Here is a 27,875-nt window from a genome sequence, read left to right as displayed (position 1 = left end):
CTGTAAGTCTTATACTTCTGTATGCTTTGCTGCAGGACTCTATGTACTGTCAGACGATGAGTCTGGCACTTCTGAATGCTTTGCTGCAGGACTCTATGTACTGTCAGACGATGAGTCTGGCACTTCTGAATGCTTTGCTGCAGGACTCTAGTTATTGTAAGTCTTGTTCTTCTGTATACTTTGCTGCAGGACTCTATGTAATGTCAGACGATGAGTCTTGTACTTCTGTATGCTTTGCTGCAGGAGTCTAGGTACTGTCAGGCTGAGAGTCTGGTACTTCTATATACTTTGATGCAGTACTCTAGGTACTGTCAGATGATGAGTCTGGTACTTCTATATACTTTGCTGCAGGACTCTAGGTACTGTCAGACGATGAGTCTGGCACTTCTGTATGCTTTGCTGCAGGACTATAGGTACTGTCAGACGATGAGTCTGGCACTTCTGTATACTATGCTGTGGGGCTGTATTTACTGTGTCTTGTACTTCTGTATACTTTGCTGAAAGACTCTAGGTGCTGTCAGATTGTGACTGGTACTTCTATACACTTTCCTGCAGGGCTGTAGGTCATGTCAGACTGTGAGTGTAGTACTTCTGTATTCTGAGCCCTGGGACTCCGGGTTGTCAGACTGTGAGTCTTGTTGTTGTGTATAGTTTGCTGCAGGACTGTAGGTGCTCTCAGGCTGTGAGTTTGGTACTTCTGCATACTTTGCTGCTGGACTCTAGGTACTGTCAGGTTGCGAGTCTGGTACTTCTGCATACTTTGCTGCTGGACTTTAGGTACTGTCAGGTTGTGAGTCTGGTACTTCTGCATACTTTGCTGTAGGACTTTAGGTACTGTCAGGTTGCGAGTCTGGTACTTCTGCATACTTTGCTGTAGGACTTTAGGTACTGTCAGGTTGCGAGTCTGGTACTTCTGCATACTTTGCTGTAGGACTTTAGGTACTGTCAGGTTGCGAGTCTGGTACTTCTGCATACTTTGCTGTAGGACTTTAGGTACTGTCAGGTTGCGAGTCTGGTACTTCTGCATACTTTGCTGTAGGACTTTAGGTACTGTCAGGTTGCGAGTCTGGTACTTCTGTATACTTTGCTTCAGACTCTAGGTAATGTCAGGCTGTGACTATCCCTTCTGTATACTTTGTTGCAGGACTATCTGTAATGTCAGACTGTGAGTGGTACTTCTTTATACTTTGCTGCGGGACTCCCTGTAATGTTAGACTGGGATGGTACTGCTGCATACCTTGCTGCGGGACTCTAGGTAATATCAGACAATGAGTCTGGTACCTCTGTAGACTTTGCTGCAGGACTTTAGGTAACTTTATCCAGTCCTGCATCTCAGTAATGACCAGTCTAGAATGCTGCTTTGGTGACGTATGCTCGGATTTTGAGATAGATCGTTGTATCATTCACCTGATGGCCCCTTTAGGCGTAAAACAAACAAAAACAGTTACCTGTCAGCTTTATGGTGCGAGGGGAGCAGGGAACCTGTTCCTCAAACTCCTTGGGAGGTGTAAAAATCCCTACCACCCGCCCCGGGAGCTACATGGTGCCCATATGCTCGCAGTGTTCAACCTGTAAGAAAGTTTGGGAGCCTTGGTTCATCTGATTGCCGCCATTTAATTACCCCCCTCCAGCAGAGTCCGCATTTAAAACTTCTGATCACACCCCATGTACTGAAGAACACTCCCTGCACAGTGCACAGCAGAAGCAGCAGAGATAGCCCACAAAGGGGGTGGTGTGTGCTAAGTTGGGTGGCCACAGAAGCGCAGCAGGGGCGGCCCAGGATGTACGAGTCTGGAACGCGCTCCATATGTTTCAGGACCCGTCTCATTCTCCATCCCCAGGGCCCGGCTTTGTTGAAAGCGCGCTCACAGGCGGCTGCCTGTTACTCCTCCAAGGCCTGGCAGCCTGTCAGCCCTCCGCAGCTGCCTGCGCCGTCTCCTCGCGCCCAGGGGTGCGCAGCAGCCCCGCTCTGCCGTCCCTTCGAGTCTGGTATCAGCGGGGTGATCGGGCCTGGGGTTGGGGGTATTTCCTGGCAGGTCCAGGGCCACTGCTGATCTCACAGCCGATCTGTGGGCCTGGCCCCCTGAAGCCTTTCTGGCGGGGTGTGGTCCGTGCACTGATGCGCTGAGTTTATTATTCAGATAAGATGTGTTTGCATTGGACGAAGTATCTCAACTTTCATTAGAGTTTGGGGCCAAACACAGCACAGCCTCGTCTCGTGCCAAGCTCTACAGAACTGTCGTGGGCTGTGGCACTCCTCAGACGCAACGATAGAGAAGGGCATGGGCTTTCACGTCGCACATAAAGTGTGGCCTGCAAAACACACACAGCGTCGGATTGGTAACGCGGGCATTCGGGCAATGCCCGAGGGCCCGGTGTCCGAGTTCTGCTGTGGGCTGCTTTTTTGAGCAGTCTGGGGGGCTATTTGGGTGCTATCTCTATTGTTCGAATACAGCCAGCGGCCCAGTGGGTGTCTGAGTGGTCTTTCTAGAGGCGGATGGGGACTCGTTACCTCCGTTTAGTAGAGGTATCATTTCTTTGTCTCGTGGGCCGGCCAATTAGAGGGCCTGAGTAGAAGTGGCCTCACTTGTTTCACCAGTGTAAATTAACGTGTGCATTTTTTAACCCCCCCGCTAAAGTTTTTTTTATAAGATTACACTAACGCAGTGATATGAGGAGTGTTTATGTAAATGTGGGCCGATTTTTTTTTTTTCTCTTTTTTTTTTCATTCCCAATCCAACCCTGAACACACAAGCTGATGGACGGAATGTTGCACATTGCCAAAACATTCACCCCCAGTCACAGATCTGGGTTTAATCCATCGTTATTTTGCTCACCACGCCACCCCAGTTCAGACATGGCCATATGCAAATCAGTCTTGACCCTGTGCCTCATGGGAACAGTCCAACCCGAACTGCCAAGCCATGTCTTCCCTGGCCCGGAATCAAGCATCCTAGACCGATTTCTGGCTATCAGTCGTCTTCAGCCAGGATAGCTTGACTCCAGTGAGCACGGGACCCACGTCTGGGCATACCCTTCCCACATAGGGTGAACAGCAAAACACACAAGCTGATGGACGGAATGTTTCACATTGGCAAAACATTCACCCCCAGTCACAGATCTGGGTTTAATCCATCGTTCTTTTGCTCACCACGCCCCCCCAGTTCAGACATGGCCATATGCAAATCCGTCTTGACCCTGTGCCTCTTGGGAACAGTCCAGACCGAACTGCCAAGCCATGTCTGGCAATAACAATATTACTTCATTTTACGTCAATTGAGATCAAACTCAGGTAGATGCATTACTCTAAAGTAAAATATGTAAAAAAAAATGGCTTGGCTGCAGGTAATCCCCGATAGGTGAGTTTGATAGTTCAAATAGTTGTGGGGGCTCTGGCAGTGCAAGCAATAATTTGTCAGAAGAGTAATGCAGGCAAAGCTAAGCGGTGGGACGGCCGCCTTCGATGCTGTTAAAAGGTTATTCGGTGAATGATGTCACAGTGTGTCTCAAAATCCAAGCTGACATCAGCAAACAATGACACACCCTGGAATGCTTGTTGTTGGTCATTGTTAGCGATACAGGACTGGGAGAATAGAACTTTCTTTTTTCCTACACTCGATGGCCCCTTTAAGGCAGTTAGCCAACAAGTTTCCTACACCCTTGTTGATACACCCTATAAAGAATGCACTGTTCAGCACCAGGCCTCCCAGCTTGAGCCATACATCACACATTGCTAACCCTGGAGTATACGAATGTATATACTCGAACATAAGGGGTCTCTTTTCATAATTCAGAAGTGATGTTAGCCCTTGAATAGTTCTTATTTTTAGGGATTAAAGCTTATTTTTCATCACTCAGAGCAGAAAGGGGAAAAAGAAGAGAAATAGGAAAAAATAACACCGAAAGAAAGCAAGGATGAAAACGGACCCACAGGAGTGTGATAAAGAGGAATGAGGTATAGAGTTGAGGCAGAACGAGGCATGAGGTGGCATACCATGGCAGCCTGGCAAGCAGCAGTGTAAGTGGCGGGCAAAAAGTGGGTGCCCTGCATTTATTCTTTTTAAAAACCTGAGCACTGGCAGACAGCAGTTCTTGCCAGCCCTCCTCAAGCATGAGGATTCGGAGGGGAAGACCGTGGGTGAAGGGATGCCGAGGCTTTGCTTAAATAGCTCTCAGATGCCTCTTGGACTCAGCTCTAAGTGTTCTAAGGTGAGCTGGATCTGGTTGCTTGGTGGATTCGTGTTCACTCCTGAGATGTATGTTTGACCTCATGGTCACAGGTTCGAATCCAGGCAGGTCCAATCAACTTTTCATCCTTCCGAGGTCGAAAAAATGAGTACCATTTAGTTACATAACAATAGACATCTGTTATTTCGGTGCCAGGATACCCTTCAGGGTGAATGTGGGCTCAAATTGGCTTTTTTCATCTTAGATAAATTATTTTTAAAAATGGCGCACGAGTCATTCTGTAGATGCATGCATGTACAGTGATTCATGTGCACGCTTGCATGCTAAAGCTTTTTTTCTTTTTGCTGGTGCTGCGTTGCATCGGCGCAAACATCTGGGAAAGCGAATCAGTCAACATGGTGAGATCTATTGGCTTTGCCAGTGCTTGTTTAAATGAGCGTTTTTTGGGGGGATATCAGAAGCATGTTGAGCTTTTTCCCTGTTCTCTGGTTGATTATCCTAAAATAATAGATATTTGGGCTGAATGGCTCCACTAGCTGTAAGGGCCCTGCGTTTTGTAAAGTTGTGATTTGGTGTTTATGTGCATGGTACCCTCGTAGTAAGACCACAGATCTGGATATGGGGAATTTGTTTTTGTTAAAACCCCAAAAAACGGAGTACCACCTCTTCCTGCCCTCTCAAAAGAGCAATTGGGATCTGTTTCTTATGGACACTCTGAAACGCAATGGTTTCTCTCTCGTGAGTTTCATAGTGTCCCGTTTCTTATGATCACAATTGCTCTTTTGAGAGGGACGGAAGAGGAGGTACTCCTAACTCCAAGAACAGCTAAACACTGCAGTCCACACACTTTCTCTCCCTAGACTGGGCTTTAAGAATACTGTATTTGCAGGTAGCGGTGTAAAGGCATGACCCAGCAGCGCCCGCGGCGCGTTGGGCACCAGGTACTGGTGGAGGGGCCTTCAAGCACGCATGCAATGCTAGTAGGATGTGGCCAGTGCTTAATGTGTAAAACAGTAAGTGCCAGGACCAGGGGTGGCTCCTCCGCTAAGGCGATGGAACGTCGCTCGAGTAAGCGTAAAATGAAAATGTTAATAACTTCTTCTGTAAGGAGCGAGCCGGGTTGGGGTGGGGCGTGGCTTGTCACAGGGAGGAGGAGTGGTTGCTGCTGCACCAAGTGCACATGACGGTTGGGCTGTCCGTTTCGGGCCAGCCAAACCGTCATGCGCGTGTTCTCCACCGACTGTATTGTATTGTACAGCCTAGGTGGAGAACATGAACAGCCTCCTAGTCCCCGTCTCAGCGCCGAACCACAGCGCTCAGACCAATCACGACGCTGCTGTCCTAGTGACAGCAGAGTCGTGATTGGCTTAGGGGAGCCTGGGTGCTGCCGGGAGCCAGGAGAACAGTGAGGGCAGAGAAGAGGCTGCGGCTGGTGACTGGTGGCGACAAGGTAAGTGTTTTTTCGAACTCCCCCTCCCCTACCTGCCCCCACCGCCACCATTCCCTACCAGCTTCCATTGGACTGGACCCTCGTCAAGAAGCCACCGAAGTTTACAACTCCCATTGCTACTATCCGCAGCACTGCCAATGACAGTACCTACACAACACCGAACCATCACACTGCTACAAGTTTGGCAATTTAGATTGTTTGAGACCCCACAGCTATAAGAATGGCTGGGGAGACCGGTATTAGTTGTTTTAATGTATATTGAATTAATAAATAACTGTTGTTCTGCTCATCTTTAAATTACATAAAAGGTTTCTCTCTGTGGCACCTGTTATAAGTGACCGTGTTGATAAATAAATGCCAGAAACCGCCGGCTCAAATTAAGCACTGGGTGAGGCTGTTGCCTGTGAAAAGCCTGCCCAGTGAGATTTACTTTGTCAGTCTGCTGAAAGGAGCAGAGTTTCAACGTTTATTGATTAATTGTTGCAGAATAGAAAATCCGAGGGAAAAGGTGCCTACGTGCATACATGAGGGAGGGAGAGAACAGAGCGGAACAGATGAAAAGAACCACCAGGGAAAAAGAAATGATGAGAGAAATTGGGGAGAAATGACAGAGATGACAGAGAGAGACTGGTGAGGGGAGAGAAAGAGAGAGAGAGACAGACATGCAGGCTTTGATAAAGACACAGGTGAATAAGAGAGAGCCAGACAGGAGAAAGAGAGTGAGAGAGGTTGTAAAGAGACAGATAAAGAGGAAGTGAAAGAGGGGTAAGTGAAAAGCAAACCCAGCACTTTGGCTCTGAATATGGGGGGGCCCAGAGGCATATTTAGATTTATGGCGCCCAATAAAGTCAAACACCTCTGCGTTTGGAATTGATTAAATGCAATACATGGCACCTAAAATTGCTTCTATTCAGTGATGGGGAATAACATCCTCGTTCAAGTACTTACTGGACCTTTTCCCCCACTTTAACCTAGGCTCTGTGAGACTTTTCAAAGATAGGCTATGGGGTATGGTGCGGGGGACCCCTCACTGTACTTTGTAGGGTTGGGGCCCCTAAGGTTTCGTTTACGGCGCTGCTTGCAGGGACCTTGCAGTCATTCATTGCATCAGGCAAAACAGGGTTCCATTCAGCAGCGAGGCTCTTCACACCATGGGCAAATTTGATCACATCATCCCTATCTATACTGTACAATCTCCGCGGGCTTCGCAACATGGCCAAGACTCAATACAAATACTGCTGCCTGGATTACAAAGCCATCGACCACAAGAAATGGAAGACAGCGCTGCAAGGTGAGGAGGCCAAGAGTGGTTAGAAGGTGAAATGCCCTCTAACTTGAAGTGCCAAATTTCATGACAGCATCTGCCTTCAAGCAATCCTTCATTGGTGCAACGATTGCAGCCTGGAACCCCGTTTTATGTCTCAAAGAGACCCACTCTCCTCCAACCATCATGAAACCCACCTCTTCCACTAGTTATTAAACTAACTCCGTAACTAAATGGGTTCTACCTAAGCATAGATCTATTTTACTGTGGTTTTTAAAATTTCTTTTATTCCTTCTGATGATACCTGTTCTAGATTGTCCCATGCTGTAATCTTAATTTCATGCCTAAATAAAAGCGCCAGTGCCTTGCTCCCCTTTTTAAATTTATGTTTAAAAAATCTTCATCATTTTGGAGCATAGTGGGTCAGATTATTTTCTAGTCTGGGCCCATTTGGTCAACGCTTTCATAATATATATTTTGGCTGCACCTAAAGATATATCTAGTTCAGTGAATGGCTCCACAATTGATCTTTTAGCCACCCAAAAAAACAAAATAAACATCCACATGGAAAATCGGCAGCCTGCAGATTCCCGCTGGACCCACGTAGCCCCACAATGCATCTTTGGTGTGCGACACAAGAAATGGGCGGATTTTTTAGTGGGCTTCTACCACCGATGTGAGCAGTGTTGTCACTGCAGTTTGCAAATATTGATAAAATATGTATTTCTAGAATGGTTCCTCTGATAAGTAAGAGAGCATTTTGTAGTTCATATATGAACCAAAGAGAGTACAACCTTCAAAGTTTTTTTTTTTTTTTTTACTTACAAGGGCAAACTAAACACAACGTGAAAAAAATAAGTCAATATAATGCAACACAATTGCAATAATGCAACATTATTAGTAGAAAAGGTACAACTGTACCAGAAAATGTATAAGTCGAAGACTAATTCAAGCGGGAAATGAGTATTAATTGTGCATAAGTCCAAAGTCAAACTGGTTGCCACTTGGATGTGTCAGAATTGTTCCCGCACTGTTGTTTGTGCCTCTGTCCTTTGCACCGAGCTCTGCCCTGTCTGCACTTTTCACAGCGTCATGGTGACCTCGTGTCTAAAAGGAGGACCCGTTGTGGCCTTCTCATATGTTGTACCCAGGGTCCTCTCTGGGCCCCTTGGCTTGCCACGTCCTTCTTTCAAATGACTGTGCTTTGCTCTTTCACCTGTGAGGATGTCTGCACTGTGAAAACAAAGTCTGAGCGAGGAAGCTGTCTGCAGACTGAACAGCCAGGTCTTCAGTGCCCAAGGAGCCCGGAGCTGCCCTTGTTTCAGTCTGACTGCCAGGCAGGAGTGGTTTCCCTTCTAGAGCACAGAAGGTGCGACCTCCAGGTCCCGTCAGACCGCACGGTGCTCGTTTAATAAGGCAGGAGGACGGGAGGAGCGAGACGGTAGGCATTTCGTTGTTTCTTTTTTTTAAGCAAGCTGTCAGATACCACTGCGCTCCAGGCAGGTTGTTTAGATAACACTCATTTGCACTGCCGGCCAGTGCAGCTAATTGCATTCGCCCTCTCCTGACCTCACCACCCACTAATTGCCCCCAGCATTAGTTTGCTTCGGGTGTCAGAGCTGCGCGGAACGCTCCTCGTCCCCAGAGCACACAGGTGTGTTCAGATACGAGAGCAGCAGATCCCTACATGTCAGTGCCTGCTCCATGCCGTCAGGGCAGGGGAAGAGCCAATCGCATCCTCCATCTCATGTGATTGACGGCCCCAGCTCTCCTTCGCCCAGGAGCACTGGCATGTCATGAATTCAGGTGCATGTGCCACAGACAATTGTCCTCCGCCACCCACTCCCTCTTCATGACTGTGCTAGGCGCAATGTTCAGTTCTGGGTCACGGGGTTGAGGACTATGGGATCATTAGACCCAGGAGGGCGCCTCCCCAGAACAGCGGAGGCCCTGGCTGCCATATGTTGAGATACTCCCATGTGCATTGGGCCTTATGTGCATTCACTGCTGCGGCAGACGCCCCCTCGGCAATCCTTTTTAGGTCGAGCCTGGGCAGCGCATGCGCTGCTCTGCGGGGCATGCTGTATTCGGGTACAGACTTGAAGCTCCGCCCATTTCCTACCCACCTTTTCAATTGGCTCCTGCTAATGTCCTTTCCAAATCGTTGCTTTTGATTCGTGAATAAGTTTGTTAGTCCCTCCTAAGTACCGCCTTGTCTGCATTTGTAACATCCCATGAGGACTGGACCTTTTACTTGGGATTGTTACACAGTCAGCTTTATCAAAACTGTGATTACTATTTTCTTTAATGATTTTCCCCTATTCCTCCCACAACATAGTTACTCCCCATAGGCCGGGAGACAGCTTTTCAACACTATGATATCTGCTCCACATCGCCAGAGGGGACCGCTTTTACACTCTCTGCTACTCATCGAAATACAAACAATGGCAGCCACCTGCTTTTGTAAAGCACCGCATGTCACTCCTAACACGGGTGCAGTAAAGCACGCCACTCCTAACACGGGCGCAGTAAAGCACCGCACTCCAAACACGGGCACAATATAATCAATGGTTGCCGCAGCTTTTTTTGCTTCGCAGCAGACTCCCTTCGATTTTTAATTAATCAGGTTTTTTTCAACTAAGCTCCACACTCACGCTTCAGCAGTGGTGCTGCAGCCTGAGCAATGGCAGCAGCTTCCTATGTTTCAGTTTCACAAAAGCGGCACCCACCTTTCTTTCTACACAGCTCTGCGTTTTTTTCAGATCGCTGGACATGGGGCAGAGACAGCGTCAGCTCCTTCATGTGGGATGAGTTACGTGGGGCGTAACACAGCTCTTTTCACTCCCACACTGCTCTCAAGATCCCACCACAGCTGTTATGCTCTTTTTTTCCGGTACTTTATGCATTTACGAAAAGTACTGCAAGTGGAAGAAAATACACGGGGCAGGAAACAGAAAAAAGCATTTACAATGCAATAGGTCTCGCATTTACAAAACTTTGAACTATTGGTATTGTAAATGACAATGCCTTTTATTATTGCAGGTTTTTTAAACACAAATTAAAGGCATTGTCATTTACAATGCCAATAGCTCAAAATCTCGCAAATGTGAGACCTATTGCATTGCAAATGTTTGTTTTGTATTGTACAAGCAACCTACCAAAGTTAGAAAATGTAGAAAGTCAGTGGCCCTGACGTGCAGAGACTTCACTCCCTGCACGTCTAGGCCATTCATTGGTTGTCGTGCCTTACACGGCCCTGGAGGTTGTTCACTCTGCTGTAAATTAGTGACCTTTGCGGTCCTGTGATAGATGGACTGGTGGGCCGAGTCTTCCTGCCTGTAGCTAAGGCTCCACCAGTGGAAATCCTGCAGCCCCCCACCTCTAAATGGGATGAAGGAGTCCTGAGGTTGGTAGGTTTATCTTATGGCCCTTTTTTTTTTTAGAGGATGTCCTACATTCACAAACTATTAAGTGACTCCCTATATATTGATATTGGAAAAGTCTAACTTTATTTGATAGTGCCAATTTATCTCCATGGAAGAGGGAGCACTTTACGTGGATCATTTTAAGAGGAAGCCTACCAGACAGCACAGCTGTCTTGTTTGCTAAAGACATCTTGGGGGCATTCGGAAAGCCTCCCTGGGAGTGCATTCCGCCTGTTGCTTATCATTGGCTTTATGGTTGGTAACTCACATTGTCAGGCTTTCTATTTGCTGGCTTTATTTGTTTTAGGCTGTACAGGGTGAGTTTGTCCCTCTCAAGGAGCAAAGCCTTTTCACAAAAACTCCTCTTGTATTTTTCCACAAGTACTCCTTTCTGTAAACAGACCTGTAAGTCTTGTTCTTATCTTGTCACGTTTGCTGTGCATTCAAAGACCAAGGTCAAATGTCAGGCTCAGTTTTTCAAGGGAGCTTAGTGTTTACTTTTCTTTCTCTGAAATCAAAGTGAGAGAATTAATGTGACAATCTTACTGGATGCAGGAGGTAGGAAAGTTTTTTTTTCTAGCACACAACATTTAAATTAACTGCAAGTATTTCAGAATATATCAGAATTAGGAACAGAAACAAAGCACATTTTTGTTAATTCTGGAATGTGTTGGAAACTATACTATGATATGATCAAAACAAGTCAGTACACTAGGTGATGTCATTTCCACATTTTATTGTTTGTGCCCTGTATAGTTGTATTAGTAAAACTGTATGTCTGTTCAAATGTAATGGTCATTTCCATTGAAAATGCGTTGTCTGTAGTGGTAGTGTAGTGAGACCCTCTCTGAAACCTTATTGTAAACACATGGTCCAGATTTAATCTGCTGTAATGTGTGAGCCAGGTGCCGGGAAACGAGAGCCAGTGGAAGAAAGAAGAGGCGACCACCGTGCCCTGGCCCAGCGCCATTCTAGTTCTAGCAGGAGTGAGACACTCCACTCTCTCTACTACTTTCCACTACTCCACTGCACTCTACTTGCACTACTCCACTTTATACCACACCACTCTACTCCGCACCACTACACCCCCTCTATTCTGCACCACTCTACTCTATGCCAATGCCCTCTACGCCACTCTACTCTACTCTACTGTACACCACTGTGCTCTATACTACTCCAGTCTAGGCCACTCCAATCCATTCTGCATAACTCTACTCTACACCACTCTGTAAGACTCAACTGTACGCCCCTGCACCCTACACCAGTCTGCTGTACACCACTCTAAACTACTTTGCACCACTTCACTCTATGCTACTGCACTCTACACCACTTTCATCTACACCATTACACTATATGTCACTCTATTCTATGCCACTACACTTTACCCTGCACCACTCCACTGCACTTCACTCGACTCTGAAACAATCTACTCTACGCCACTCTACTCTGCCCCACTCCACTCTATGCTGCTGCACTCTACACCACTCTACTCTAAACCACTGCACTCTATGCAGTCCCTGCTGTCTATGCTTCTCTACGCCACTGCACTCTGTCACTTTACACCACTGCACTGTACGAGACTCTACTCTGCGACATTGTACTCTCCACCACTGAACTCTATGCCACTTCACTCTGCACTACTGAACTCTATACCAATGACTTCTACGCTACTCTACTCTGCATCACTGCATATGCCAACAACTCTAGGTCACTCTACTCTGCACCGTCTATGCCATTGCACTCTCTGCCACTTTACTCTGCATCACTACACTTTACGCCACTGTACTTTACTATGCACAACTCTAATGTGATCCACTGAATTCTACGACTCTGCATTGTATACCGCTGAATTCTATGCTGCCACTGCGCTCTACTCCACTATAGTCTGCAACACTCTACTCCAATTCACTGTATACCAGCCCACTCTACTGTACACCACTCTACTCTACACCACTCTACTCTACAGTGCTCTATGTCACTGCACTCTACGCCACCAATCTCTACAACACTGCACTCTAGGCCACTAAACGCTATGCCACTCTGCTCTGCACTACTGCATTCAATGCCACTGCACTCTACACCACTGTACTCTATTCTGCTGTGCTCTGCATCACTTCCTTCTATGCCACTGCAGTCTATGGCACTATATTCTACTCTGCACCACTCTACCTACAACACTTTATGCCAATGCAGTCTGTGCCACTGCGCTCTACGGCACTATAGTCTGCACTCTAGGCCACTAAACGCTATGCCACTCTACTCTGCACTACTGCATTCAATGCCACTGCACTCTACACCACTGTACTCTATTCTGCTGTGCTCTGCATCACTTCCTTCTATGCCACTGCAGTCTATGGCACTATATTCTACTCTGCACCACTCTACCTACAACACTTTATGCCAATGCAGTCTGTGCCACTGCGCTCTACGGCACTATAGTCTGCAACACTCTACGCAAATGCGATCTACACCAGTCCACTCTACTGTATGACACTCCAATGTATGCCACTCTACATCACTCAACACTATGCCATTCCAATAAACAACACTCTCTGCCATTCCACTCTACAACACTACTCTATTCTTCGCCATTCCACTATTTTACACTTTTCGCCACTCTCCTCTGCACCATCAACTTTTAGCCATGCTGAGCAGCAGCCAGGCTGTTGTACAGCATGGCTAAAACACATTGGCAAAGCCAATAGCTCGTGCATAGATGAGACCTATTGGCTTTGCCATTGCCTGTTTATTGCTGTAGTAGAAACTCCAATATAAGGCGATGTATGTGCAACAGTATGGTGTGTAGGGCCTGCTTGAAACCAGATCAACGAAAACTCGATGTGTCATTTGAGCATGAAGCTGTTTTTAGGAAGCACTACAGACTGCACCTCTGTTGTTTATGTGATGTCATTGACTGTGGCTGCCTTACGCACCTTAAAAGCACGCGAAGTACCAACCTCAGAGGATGAAAGACATTGAGTTGGCCTCGTATATCTCAGCGTTTCTCACTGAGCCATCAATGAGATCCTGGACGGGTATGGAGGTCTATAAACTAATTCTTACTATAACTTTGTTTTTCTAAATTATTCCGGCTTCTATGGTAAACTGCCATGTCAGTGCTCCTACTTTAGACAGTTTGTGATTACATGGCGCTGTATTGCCCGATGTCCACTGGGAGGCGCCATAGCACTATCGCTCGCATTTCCCGCTGCAGCCAGGTGTGCTCCAAGGCCGAGGCGGGAATGATTCGACATCTCCAAGGCCATGCGGTCGGGACCATCACTTAAAGCGGTCACTCGATTCCCTCAATGTCTGACCGGGGCTCCCAAGGCGAGCTCGCCCCGCTCTTGTTTTCTGCCTGAAGTGGAAACGTGAGTCCTACAGGTCGGACCCCGGGACGCTACGTCAGGGATTCGGCATGCACAAGGGGTGCACAAGCGAAGCTTTGAAGGCCTCTGACATCACGGGCCAGCAGAACCCGAGACCCTCTCTGAAACCTTATTGTAAACACATGGGCCAGATTTAATCTGCTGTAATGTGTGAGCCAGGTGCCGGGAAACAGAGCCAGAGGAAGAAAGAAGAGGCGACCACCGTGCCCTGGCCCAGCGCCACTCTACTTCTAGCAGGAGTGAGAGCCCTATCTTTGGGGGGGGGGGGGGGGGGTGGCCGAGCGCCATGTCTGAGCTGTGGCCGCCCAAGGGCAACCCAGTCTTGCAGCTGCCCTCTCCCTGTAACTCTGAGCTCAAGCCCGGGCTTGGAGTATCAGGAAATTACTATTCCTGCTAAAAACATGGCTGTCTACACTACAGTCTATTATGAATGAAATATTCGAAACCCCTGTTGCGCATAGCTGGGATGAATGCAAACGTCCTCTTGGGACAGAAAATGGAACCAGGCAATACAATTAAAGTGGCCCCATTAGCGAATCAGATGGCTAAAGAAGTGACAGCCCTTTGAAAATCGGAGCAGTTTTGAACTGGCAAAGGCGTGCTGTATAGGTGTTTTGCGAGATATAGGAGTGTACATAGTTACAGACATTTAACTATTTCCCTGTCTGTGCCTCTTCAAAATCCAGGGGTACAGGCCTCTGCCCTTCGCTGATCCAAGCTAAGCTTCCAAGCAAAGGGCTTTTCCTCAGCATCCTTGTCAGGTACCGGATCATTGGTGACTGCTTGCAGGTTTCGCGTAGCGAAGTTAGTTTGTAACATCTGCGCCCCCACCCACAGCACAGGCAGACACACATGCAGTCCTAATGAACTGCTGAGACGCCGGCGGACCGTGAGCCGGGATGTGTTTCCAGTCGTGCACGTGCAGATGCGTCCCTGGAATCCGAAGACTTCGTGCCAAGGGTGCCTGCCTGTCCAGGGTGATTTGTGTTCGGAAATACTTGCCTCTTTTTGTTTCCTCGAGGATCCAGCATCACCGTCCTCCACAAAACCCTCCGGGATACCTCGAGATTGATGTGAGAAATGTGAAGTTAGAAATCTAACATATAACAAGCATTGGCAAAGCCAATAGGACTCACCTATTCAAGAGCTATCAGCTTAACCAAAGTGTTTTAGCCGTGTTGTACACAAGCGTGGCTGCTGTTCAGTATGGCTAAAAGTTAGTGTTGTGGAATGTCGTGGAGTGGAGTAAAGTATTGTGAAGTGAAGATTTCATAGTGTGGTAGCATACTGCCATTACACACAACACATTTCAATTGAAATTACCAGTACCTGTGCACATACAGTATTACTTATAAAACTATGCAGCACACAATTGTGTGGAAACTGCATCACCTGCTGTGTATTGTTTTGATTGTATTAACATATATGTTTCCACTACACTTCAAAATTACCAAAATTGGGCTTCATTTGTGCTTTCCTATTTCTGATATATTCTAAAATGTACACTTCATTTAAAGACATTTAAATGTTGTTGTGTGCTATCAAAAAACCTTTCATATTTCCACTACCCAGTACCCAGCAAGATAGTCACATAAATCTTCTCACTTTGAAGTCAGAGGTCAATTGGCTATCTCTGCCTTTGAGAGTGCTTGGTGTTTACTTTTCTTTCTCTGTCTTTGAATTCACAGCAAATGTGACAAGATAAGAACAACGTTTAAAGGCCTGTTTACAGAAAGTGAGTACTTGTGAAAATACAAGGAGTGAGTCAGAGAGGTGGCAAAGAAGCTCCACTCCATAGGGGGGACAAAGACATGCTGGTCAGCCTAAAGCAAATAAAGCCAGCAAATAGAAAGCAAGCTCATTTGAATTACAAACCACAAAGTGAATGGTAAACAATGGGCAGAACGCATTTCCAGGGAAGCTTTCAGAATGTTCCCAAGAAATATTTTCGCAAACCCAGTAGGTCTCTCCTATGGACAAGATATTGGATTTGTCAATTGGGTAGAGTTGTAAAACGGGAGGGTGGTCATGTAATTCAGGCTGTGTCATATTGCTTTTTTTCCCCCTTATGGTGGTTGGTGGGGGGTGATTAGGCATCAGGGACAACGAAGCGATGGGAAGGGAATAAGCAACATGAACGGTGGCGGAAAGGACGAAGTAACACAGACAGAAGAGTGGGAGGGAAAGAAACAAGAAAATAAAAAGTAGTACTTCAATGACTGCACCAGTAGCAGAAGGACCATAATCCAGATGGTGCAATCCGTACTTGGTCTGTATTCCAGCAGAAAGAGAGGAAGCAAAGCTAGCTCGCCCTGGACAATTAAAAGGCAGCAAATGAGAGTGACAAAAAAGCTCATACATTTTAAGCAATTGGCGGGCTCCAAGGCCCTTGAAGAATAAAATCTCTCCCATGCAAAGGTATAGTGCACAGGCTGTTGCGGGCAAGACCTAAAAACTGCTTGCTTAAGTTAGAAGAGCTCCAAGCCAAGTATACTCAAGTTTGGCCGATTTGCTCTTCACCTTAAAGTCTTACCTTTTACTCTCTAAATTCCAAAAGCATTATGAGTTCCACTGTACCTGGCGAGTGATGTCTGCCAACCTGGTCATGGCCTGATACTGGGATGCTGATTTGGTAGAGAATCCCTATACCTCTAACTCCATGCTATAAGCCATGTAGGCTGCATGTGCCCTGGCACACCTAAACCACCAGATGCTATCCCCTGAGTGCTCTGCCAAGATTCCCTCACTTGCCCTGACCCATACTATGAAGCAGGATGACCGACCTGGCCTGCTGTTGCTTGCTGACCTGTCTGATGGTGTGCCCATTCCGCTGCGGAGTCGCTCCGCCGCGTGTGCTTGGGCCCACTTGCTCCTGAGCCGGTTAGCTGCCCACATTACTGACATCATTTATAGCCCCTCCAGCACTATTGCACTCATCTTCCTTCTCCTTCTGTAATTCTTGCTCCTGTGTGGTGCCCTGCCTCAATGCTGCCATCTTGGCCATAAGTGCTGAGCTTGGCTAGGTCTTATCGGTTTTCTTCACCATTGTTCCGGCAACAAGCCTCTCCCCCCTTTCTGTGCTGCTGCTACGCAGCTCTCCCTTGTGCTTCTCACTCTACTTCTGGTAGACCCTTTTCCTCACTGTCTTTGTGGGGTTTTCTACCCTCTAGGAGCTGTCTCACCAAGTATGCTTTCCCACGGCTAATGCAATGCCCTGTGGATGACCTAGTAGCTCGATTTTATCCTTTTTAAGTCATCATCACTTTATCTTCACTTGGGGTCTGGCCACAGCTCCTCTTCACATCACATCCTAGCTCGTGGTCAATGCTCCTGGCAACAGCCTCTCTCTTGCCTTTGGCTTGGGTCTCAACCCTGACTTACTGGTCTCATGGTTTGGTGCTTTTTTGCCTGGTGCAGTCATGTTTGCACTTCCTGCTCCATGTCCGCAAGTGCAGGCACATCTCAACAGTCTCCACTGGCTCCTAAACCAGGAAAGATGTAAATTCAAGCTACTTGCCCATGCCTACAAAGTGCTCCACAACTCTGGTCTAGCTTACCTCAAACACCTCCTCAACTTCTACCAACCCATCCAACACCTTCGATCTGCGCCCCACTCAAGAGCACACCTCCCTTGCTTCAAGAAGACCAGAAGCGGAGGACACTCCTTCTCATACCTTACTGCCAAGACCTGGAACGACCTCCTGAAACACCTCAGAACCTCCCCCTCCCTCATGGAATTATGAAGGAACCTCAAAACACGGGTCTTCCAGATGAAACAGGCTTGATTTTCTCCTGCCCTTTAGGCTGCCCTCTCGCAGCACCTGGATACCCTCACTTGTGATTAGTCATGCTCTACAAATTCACATAACATAACACTGCATTTAGCTCCTAGTCTCTGTGGCCACTTCACAGGCTACTCCTGATCTGCCAGAATGTGGTTGGCCTGCATACTGTAAGTGAGGGGATTGTGTTGTTTGCTCTGGTTCCGGTCAGCTTCCCATCCTGGTCCTTGCTGTCAGTGAATATTGGTGTGGGTGTGCTACCTGGAACCCCTTGTCTTTTCTGCAACTTTGCATTTTCCTCCTGGTCGTCCTCGCACTCCAGTGGTTCAAGGAACTCTGTCTCCACTTCTGGTCCCATTGGGCAGTCCCCCTGGTCCTTGATGTTATGCTTATTTGTATAGCACTCTAATCACCAATGAGGGTATCCAGGCACTTGGACAGTTGTGTAGGAGTTTGGTCCTCAAGGTGTTTATACGAAGAGAGAGATCTTCAGCTTATTGCAGCACTCAAGAAGTGAGGAGGAGGCTTTGGTGTGTTGAGGAAGGTTGTCCCATGTCTTGGGTGCAATGAACGAGAATGAGCAACCTCCCGTTTTGCTTTTGCGGATGCAGATAATTTGTGTCAGTGAGAGTAAGGCAGAGAATAGGTGTCTGGTGAGTCGGTGAAAGTGTATGCAGCTGTTGAGGTATTCTGGTCCTGTGTTGTGTAGGGATTTGTATGTGGGTGTGTGAGAAGTTTGATTTGGCTGCACTTGTGAATGGGAAACCAGTGAAGCTTCTTGAGGTGTGGTGTGATGTGGGTGTGACATGGGATGTCGAGTGTGAGTCTTGCAGAAGTGTACTGGATGGTCTGTGTAGGAGTTGTGTGGTGATTCTGACATAAGGGAGTGTTGCTATAGTCCAGCCTGTTGATGATGAGTGCTTGCGTGATGGTCCATCTGGTGTTCTGAGGCAACCATTTGAAGATCTTTGGTAGGATGTGGTAGCAGGCGGTGCACACTGAATTGACTTGAGCCGTCTGGTTGAACTTGTCGTCTAGGAGGATCACTAGACTTCTTGCTTGGTCTGTGGGTGTGGGTGTTGGTCCTAGCTCCGGCCAACAAGTGAGGTCCCATGAGGAGGCTTTGTTGCCAAAGACCAGTACTTTCATTGTGTTGGAGTTGAACTGCAGCCAGTTGGTTTGCATCCAGTCTCTTAAAATGGTCATGCAGTTGGTTAAGTTAGTTCTGGTGGTGGTTGTCTTGTCCGTCAGGGGGTGGGATAAGTTACATGTCAAGAGTTTAGGAGATGATGGTGATGTCTTGAGATTGCATGACGTTGGCGAGCAGTGTCATGTATACGTTAAAAAGTGTGGGGCAGAGGGACAAACCCTGTGGGACTCTGCGTATCAATTTAATGGACTATGAGGTGAAGGGTGGCAGCCTAACCCTTTGGGTTCTTCCTGTGTGAAAGGAGCAGATCCGTTTGAGAGAAGATCCTTGTATGCCAATCTTGGGAAGCCTTCTGATGAGGGTGTTATGGGAGATGGTGTCGAAGGCCGCAAAGAGGTTGAGCAGGTTGAGGGACGTTGTTACTCCTCGGTCCAGGATGTTTAGAATGTCATGGGTGGCCGTGATGAGTGCTGTATCGGTGGTGCTGTTCTTTTGAATCATGATTTAGTTTGTCAAAAAGATGGTGAAGTTCGAGGTAGGTTCTGAGTTGCTTGTTGATAGCCTTCTCAATCACTTTGGCTGGATCCAGGAGCAGGGAGATGGGTCGGGAGTTGCTCAGTTGATTTGTGTCGGCTGTGAGCTTCTTAAGGAGGGCATTGATTTCTACAAATTTCCATTCATCTGGAAAAGTGGAAGATGTGATTGAGGTATTGATGATGTGGATTAGGGTGGTGCTGATTGGTCATATACCCAGGTTATAGATGTAGTAGAGGCATGGGTCTGTTGCAGCCTTTGAGTGGATGGTCTGTATGATTCCTGGTGAGGATTGTCCGTTTGGTCAAGAGACCATTTTGGTTGGTGGTGGGTAGGTTAGCAACTCATTCTCTGGATTTGGGTTGGTGTCCCAAGTTGCTGTAGGTGTTTGAAATGTTTTGTGGAAGAAGTTGGATAGGTTGTCCCAGAGTTGTTGGGTTGCAGAAATGTTGTTGACAGTGGTTGAGGGCTAGGTGAAACCCATACAGATCGAGAAGATCTCCTTGCAGTTGTCAGAGCTTCCTTGAATGGGGACAACTAGTGCTTTTTTTTTGCTGTCTCTTATTTGCTGGTGATAGCATTTGAGTAAGGACTTGTAGGTAGTTCTGTTGGTGGTAGTGTGTGTGGCTCTACATTAGCTTTTTTGCTGCTGCGCTTTTTTTTTTTTTTTTTAAATCCTCATCTGCCCGACACACGTCCCTTAGATGCGAAGAAAACAACCCAACCAGCTCACTGCCATTGGGAGCAATACCCTGGAAATTGAGCCGCTACACACCTTGGCAGAACTTTTTATGAGTTGGTGGGTACAACCATGCATCTTATTGACGATCTCAAGGCAACTTCGTGCCAGTGAATCCAGTATGCAAATATCGGAATCGGGGCAGACCACTATACTGAACCCTTGAGTAGATGGGCTTAATCATCGGATCTTTGGGGGGAAAAAAAGAAAAAAAAAAAAACCCAAAAGACAGAGACAGCTTCACTTCCACTCTGTCAAAAATTTCCAAAATGTGAGGTTCTGGGCTCTACATGTTCTTTTCAAGTCTACCTTGGAAGTTTCAAGTGAGGTTAGCCATGCGGAGTGAGTGGGAGATGTAGTATCCACCCAGTGCATGCATATCTGCCGTCTTGCCAACAGGACGGCATAAAATATGAAGGACTGCGCTACCCCAGTGATGTTCTGGTCCAAACCAAAAATAACAAGTGGTAAAGTTAAGGAAATGTTGGTCTTAATAATTGAATCCAAAGTTGCTTTGATCTCCATCCAATAAGTCGATATGTGGGGGCAGTCCCAAAACATATGTATATCGGAGGCTGCTAACAGTTGGCATTTGTTACAGCATTTCCCCTCTTGATATTTGGATAAACGTAAAGGGGAGAGATATGCCCGGTGTAAAGTGAACAGGTGGTTTCGTCTAAGCCAGGCGGGTTTAACCAATTTATACAAAAGGGAGAAAGATTCAGCCCACCAGTCCTCGTCTAGTGCCACAATTTCTCTACCCCATAGTTCCGTTGGGAGATTAAAGTCCGCATCTATCTCTTCCAGTATGGACCAATAGCAGAGAGCCACCTCCTTCCCTCCTATCTTTTTTTCGACTAATTGTTGTTCTAGAGGACTAATTCTCCCGGTATTAGGGTCTTTCCTGATTAATTCTCTGGCCCAGCTACTAATTTGTGCGTATTTAAATCTTGATAGTGTCGGCCCTATTTTCTCCCTAAGGTCTTCCCACCCTATCAAGATGCCTCCATATAGCAATTCACCCCATCTAAAAAGCCCAGCTGTAATTAGGGGGGTTGCCAGAGAGTCTTGCAAGCACAATGGAAGCCCAGGAGAGTCCCAAATCTGAGCGTGGTTAGAGTAGTACGCCAACCCCACTCTACGTTTAATTTGTACCCATGACTTCAGTTGTGTTAATAGAGTCTTTAGCCTCACCTTCTTGAAAAACTTTCAATCTCCAAATTTAAATAAAAACCCATCTAATGGGAGGTTTGCCCCTTCCAGCATTGCCTTAAATAATTTCCCATTTGAAGTGAGATCTGGTGACTTCAAGAGCATTCTTGAGTGGGAAAGCTGAAATGCCCAAGAGTAGTACTGCAAGTCTGGGAGGGCCAATCCACCTTTTTCCCTCCTCCTCCTCAATTTTATCCAAGACAACCTCGTGGCTTTATAGCCCCAAATGAAAGAATTAATTTCTTGTTGGCACTTAAGAAGTTGCTTGGAGTCGAATGCAAGGGGAATTGTGTTAAAAATAAAGGTCAGTTTCGGAAGGATAGACATCTTTACAATGTTAACTTTCCCAAAATTGATAATCTAAGCCCCGCCCATGATCTCAAAAGGGCCCTACACTCTCTGGCGACCAGATCTAAGTTAGCTTTAGCTAAGACTTCAATACCTTGCGTTATTTTTACTCCAAGGTAAAGGATTGAGCGGATTGGGGGCGTCACCCCAACACCCGGATTGGCGATATTCCACGTCATAAGCTCAGTCTTATCGGCATTGATATCGTAGCCCGAGATAGTTCCGAATTCCTTGGCCTTTTCGACCACTACGGGAAAGGCGTTTGCTGGATCACTGGTGTAAATAACAATATCATCAGCATATAGCCCAATTTTCCTTTCCCATCCGCCGAATTTAAATGAAGAAATTCTTGGGTCGTCCCTAAAGGATTGTGCAAGTGGCTCAATGTATATGCTAAAAAGTAAAGGGGACAGGGGGCACCCCTGTCTTGTTCCCCTAGTAATCTGAAAGGGCTGAGTACATACCCCATTGATCATAATGCTTGCACTGGGATTTGCATATAGGAGTCCAATTGATCTCCGAAAATTTGGACCGAATGCAAATTTCTTCATGGTCTCGGCTAAATATGCCCAGTTTACTCGGTCAAACGCTTTAGTAGCGTCGAGGGTCATAATGGCCATAGGAAGAGAAAACGCAGAAGCTATGTCCACTGCCCCAATTAAGTCATACGTAAGATCCGAGAGTTGTCTACCCTTTATGAATCCCTTCTGGTCTGTGTGAATTATTGAGCCAACCTCACGTCCTAACCGATTCGCCAACACAGCTGCAAAGAGCTTATAATCGCTGTTTAGAAGCGAGATTGGCCTATAGGAGCCACACTTAGCTGGATTTTTCCCGGGTTTCGGGATCAGAACAATAATCGCCTCGCCCCATGATTTAGGAGGGGGTCACACCATTTACTAAGATGTCGTTAAAAAGTTTTGTCAGCACAGAGACTATTTCGGGAACTAGTACGCGTAGCAGTTCACCAGGGAGACCGTCAGGGCCTGCTGCCTTACCCCTCTTCACATTTTTAATGCTTTACCTCACTTCTTCCTCTGAAATAGGCCTTTCAAGGCGGTCTCTTTGTTCAGAGCTAAGAGTGGGAAGAGTAATCTTCTCCAACCATCTAGATGTTAATATCGGGTCCTCCAAGATCTCCTCCTTATATATTTGCTGGAAAAACTCCAAGAATGCTTCTCCAATATCACTAATGGAAGATCTTTCAAATGTCTCCCCCTCTAAAATGATGTGCTTTATGTGTTTTTTGGCCTGATCAGCTTTAATTTTCCATGCGAGGACCTTACCAGCGGACTCACCGTACTCAAAGTTGGAAAGCTTGCTTGCTTCCCATCTCAGTGCAACCCTCTCTTGAAGAGTATTATCTAGTTTCTCTTTTAGGTCTTTACGCTGCTTCTGCTCTGTAATAGATCCATTTCCGGAACCAATACGTTTGTCCAAGGATGAAATATCCTTTTCGATATCGGCGATCTTTGCCCTATATATTCTCCCTCGATAAGAGGCCCTGTTAGTTATATAACCTCTCAAATAAGCTTTATAAGCCTCCCATACTATATTTAACTGGGTAGAGTTTATATTGGTATCCATGAAAATGTTGTTTCTTGGATGAGGAGGTCAGTTTCTTCATCCTCTAAGAGAATCGTGCGGTCAAATGACCATAGAGTCTGAGAGGGTTGCAGAGCCGTTTGTAAGGAGAAAAATATAGCGGAGTGATCTGATAAGTGTGAGGGCAGGTATGTTAAGTCCTTTAGGGGGTCTCTTAATGAGTAACTAAAAAGAGCGTAGTCAATTCTCGACTTATGATTATATTTATGATTATGGTATGATACACCAAGTGTTTCGCCTGCTCTCTCCCTCCTGCTGCTCTTTGTCGTTTGATGTCTTTGAGGTCTTCTGTGTACCTGCTGGCCTGCTTGTTTGATCTGCTATACTTGTTGTGTTTGAGGGATGCAAGGGATTCAGCGCAATTCTTGAACCAGTTGTTGATGTCCTTGTTGAGGTTGTCTGTGGGGCTAGGTTGATCCGTGATGAGGGTGCTGAACCAGTCTGCTTCTGTGATTTTGCTCCATCTGCAGCTTGGAATTTTGAACCTGGTAGGGGTGTTGACTTGATGTGTGTTGATTTGGAAGTCGATGATGTAATGGTCAGTCATTGTGAGTAGTGTGGTGGAGTTGCATTTGATGCTGTCACTTGTGGTGAAGGTGGAGTCCAGTGTGTGTTGGTTCCGGAATGAGCTGTGTGAGTCCAATACTGCTCAAGCTTTAGAGACATGCTGTGGAGCAGGGGTTGTTTTGGCCTTCGATGTGAAAGTTGAGGTAACTGAGGAGAATGTAGGCTCTGGAGTTGATGGTGAGTGGAGAGACAAAGTTGGTGATGAGATTGGTAAATGTGGCTCATGGTCAATGTGGTCAGTAGGCAAGGGTTCTATTCAGGGCGTAGTATTTAGAGGTTAGCAGCTTGATGTGCAGGTGTTCCATGAATGGGGTAGAGTTCTCTGTGGATGCTGTGCATTTGATGAATTCATTTCAGATGATAGTAAGCCCTCCTCCTTGATTTTGAAGGCTGTCTTGTAGAGCAATCTTGTAGCCCATTGGGATTGCCATGATATCAGGAACTGATGAGGGGTTGAGCCAGGCTTTGTGATGAAGAGGATGGCTGGAACATCTCTACTCAGCAGGCCCCATATTTTGGTTGTGTGTTTGCTGCGTGATCGTGTGTTGAGAAGCATGAATGCGAGTGGGTGTTGACGTGTGGGTTTACTGTGGCATTTGTTGGAGGGTGGGGGTGTAGACACTGGTGCATCTGTGAAATATGTGGTGGGTGTGCATGGTGACTGCTGGAGAACCGGCAGTGGTGTAGGTGAAAGCTCCTACCGTGGTGTGAGGTGCGGCGCTGCAGCATTTGGGGGAATGGCATCTGTGGTATAGCAACCCAAGAAGTGCTGCGGTATATTGCTGTACAGTGATCGAATCAGGGTTTCTAGTACTGGGTGTGGTCCAGGTGCGGCCAGGCGCATACCAGCTTGCCTTTGCTGCACCTTCGACGAACCCACACTGCGCCGGTGTTGACGATGCCATTAAGTATGTCCTGGGAGCGGGGAGAAGTGCAGGGTGCTGTAATGCCATTTCCTGTGCTGATGCGTGGTAGGAAATTAAGTCCTTTTACTTGGCTACTTCTTTTAAAGACTGTTTTGGCTTGAAAACTAGCAATGTCACTGGACACAGATGGTTGATGGGAAATTCAGTAATGTCCCTTCCTGTGTAGGTAGATGATGGGAGATCCAGTTGCGGGTGAGCTGATTGGAGCTTCTGCTTCTTCTTCTGCCTTGCAGCTCACGCTGTCTCCGCCTTGCTCCATGAGGGGTCAGCAACCTTCTGGGGCAAACTACTGACCTCAATGTACTGTCCATCTTCCTGGTCTGTTGTATCCTGCCACCCATTCCACTGCTCTGCTTCCACCTCACAAATCGCCTCTTCCACTTGTTTGCCTCCTTCTTCTCCTTCTCATCTTTGCCTTCTTTCTTCTCCTGGCAGCGCAAGACGTGTCCTCATTTCCTTCCCAGAGGCGTCGTTGATGGTCAATGCTGCTGTCCATCTGTTTTTGTCCTCTTGCTGCCTTGACCCAATACGGCAGATCAAAAAGTGTGCTGGTCTTTGATTGGCCCCTTTCTCCTGCCTTTTGTCCTTGCCAGCTTCTTTCTCTTGATTTTCACAAGCTTGCACTCTCCTGCTCCTTCTCGGTTCTTTTGCCTTCCCTCCCACCTGACTGTATGCTTCACCTTTCTAGCTTGTCGGACTTTTGGTGGGGTTACCCTCCGATCCATCAAGGTCCCTAGGCTTCCTGTGGCCGTCGCCCAAAAAATTGTGGGTCCTCTTCTACCGGCTCTCTCATACTTAAATTGACATTCTTTTCCTGTGCACTCATCTAAAGTGTGCAATATCTTTATTTAGGGGGCATTTCAACTTTGCTGTAGAATATTTCACTTTTTTTTAATGCAGTTGTATAGTTTGTAAACCATTACATTTCCAACAGAATTCTATTTTATTTTCTTGCTTTGGTGGGACTAGGTTGCTACCATTTTTTAGAGTGTCTAGTCATTGGATGAGCATAGTTTAGTACTGACTGTTATGTGTGGTCTTAAAAATGAGGAGTATGCCTCAGTGGATAAGTTTGGACTCAGTTTGGAGGTATATAGTCTTAACTTGGGTGGGGCATTATGTCTAGTGTTTGTGTCTGGTCACTGTGAAAACACATTGTTTGACCTCAAAGTGCTGAGGGTGCAAAGCAAGATCAGGGATGTATGATGATACATCGCAAACACTCACATCGCATGCCTTTACATCGCAATTAATACATCGCATGTGCCCTTACATCGTGAGTAATCACATCGCATACCATTACATCGCAGTCGTATAGGCATGCATGTGAAAATCAGTTACATCGCATACAGACACCCATGTTATTACATAGCAATTTTTTGCCGTATGCGCATTTCCCTTCACCCGACCCTAAACCCTAATCCTTGAACCATGAAAGAGTACCCTACAATATGGCACGCAAACACTTCCCTAAACCCTAAGACCTAAACAGTAAATCAAGCCTACACTACGACCTCAACCCTAAACCCTAATCCCCAAAGGCCTAAACAGTCCCTATACTGCAAGTAGCCCTAAGCCCTACGGAAACCCCAAAACAGCACCAATAGTACACAAAGCCCTAAGCCCTAACGCAACCCCAAAACAGCACCCATTCTATAAGTAGCCCTAGTAGCCCTAACGCAACCCCAAAACAGCACCCATTCTACAAGTAGCCCTAGTAGCCCTAACGCAACCCCAAAACAGCACCCATTCTACAAGTAGCCCTTGTAGCCCTAATCCCTGACCTCAAAACAGCACCTATGCTGCAACTGTCCCTAAGCCCTAACGCAACCCCAAAACAGCACCTCCTTACCTGTCTCATCGTTGTTCCAGCGTTGTCTCCCTGTCGTCTGTGTCCCCCGGAGGCCGTCTTGGCGCGCGTCCATTACATCCCATGCGTTGGGGAATGCATGCGTTCTAAATGCGCATGCGACGTAATGGTATGCGTAGACATTGCACGCATCGTACCGTCGCATGCGTTCTAAGTGCATGCGATGTCAACTTATGCGTCGTAACGCATGCATTGAGATGGTTGTTTCCCAAGATCAGCAATAGGAGGGCAGGCATACTGTGTTCTGGCAGCGGTAAATTTCACCCATATTACTGGAGTACAGCATGTTCTTTGCGAATTAGGAGATCGGTTTCTTGCAAGATGAACATAGCGAAAGTCGTGTAGTGTTTTCAATGAGCTGTCAGACTTATGGAGGTGGATTTGTATGTATTTTAGGATTAAGGCTGACTAGAACTCGCATTGAGGGGATGCTAGTACTAGCTCCATTGCTCAGGATTGAGGTGCATTGATAGAGCTGTGGGTGGTTTTTTAGAACTCGACAGATGTAGCTCCACAATGAGGCGAAGTGGCAGATCTGCACGTAGAGTGGTGTTGAAAGGAGGTCCGTGGCCCTAACGGAAGCGACGCAAATGGCCAGCATTCCCTGGTTATGTACTGAAATCAAGCCACAATCCTTCGGTCAGGCTCTCATCCTCATCTTTGCTACTTTATGCTATAATATGTTTATAATATTTCAATTCTGTTCTGGTCATATCTCGTCACAATGAACTGTTGGATTGACAAAGTATTTTTTGTCAATAATAACCTTAAATTGGGCTTAGCTCTTGTGTTCTAATGCATCTGAAACCAGCTTTCGAGCACCTCCTCTGAGTAAGCCCATCTCTTCATCCACAGCTTCCCCTGGAGGGACAAGGAAACGAATGCACGCTTGGCTCGCCTTTGCAAGCCATGGCATCCAGCGCCCTGGGCCAGTGAGGAGAAAAGACAATGTTACCACAGATACCGCCTGTAACCTCACCTGTCCAGGATCTGGAAAAAGCTCATGACAGATGACAAAGACAGAGCTGTATGTCGGATTTTAGTCTTTTGCAGCACAGGGATGAGTTGCATTGTCAGAACTGGGTGGGGATTAAAGACCTTTCTGTAAGTGGGATGAAAAAGCCAGGGGTCTCTGAAAGGGCCAAGGCCAAAGAAGTGTATCTGGGATACTTTTCAAAGGGCTTGGGCTACGTAGTTAAGATTGTGGCTTAAAACGCACCTAGCCAGCCGGTATGTGGGTACCTCTCTGTGAGTTTTCTGGTATTGTATGCAAACCTATCACACAATAACAAACATGCCTAAAAAGTCAGCCCTATTGGTTTTGCCAGTACTTGTACGCTGTATCTAATAAATGAGCAGCAACCATGGTAATATGAATAATTAGATAGGAAAATGTTTCTCTTCTGAGTATATAAGACTGAATTAA

The sequence above is a fragment of the Lissotriton helveticus genome, chromosome 5_1 (genome assembly GCF_964261635.1).
Source record: "Lissotriton helveticus chromosome 5_1, aLisHel1.1, whole genome shotgun sequence".
Taxonomy (NCBI): domain Eukaryota; kingdom Metazoa; phylum Chordata; class Amphibia; order Caudata; family Salamandridae; genus Lissotriton; species Lissotriton helveticus.
This window is presented reverse-complemented; position numbering follows the sequence as displayed.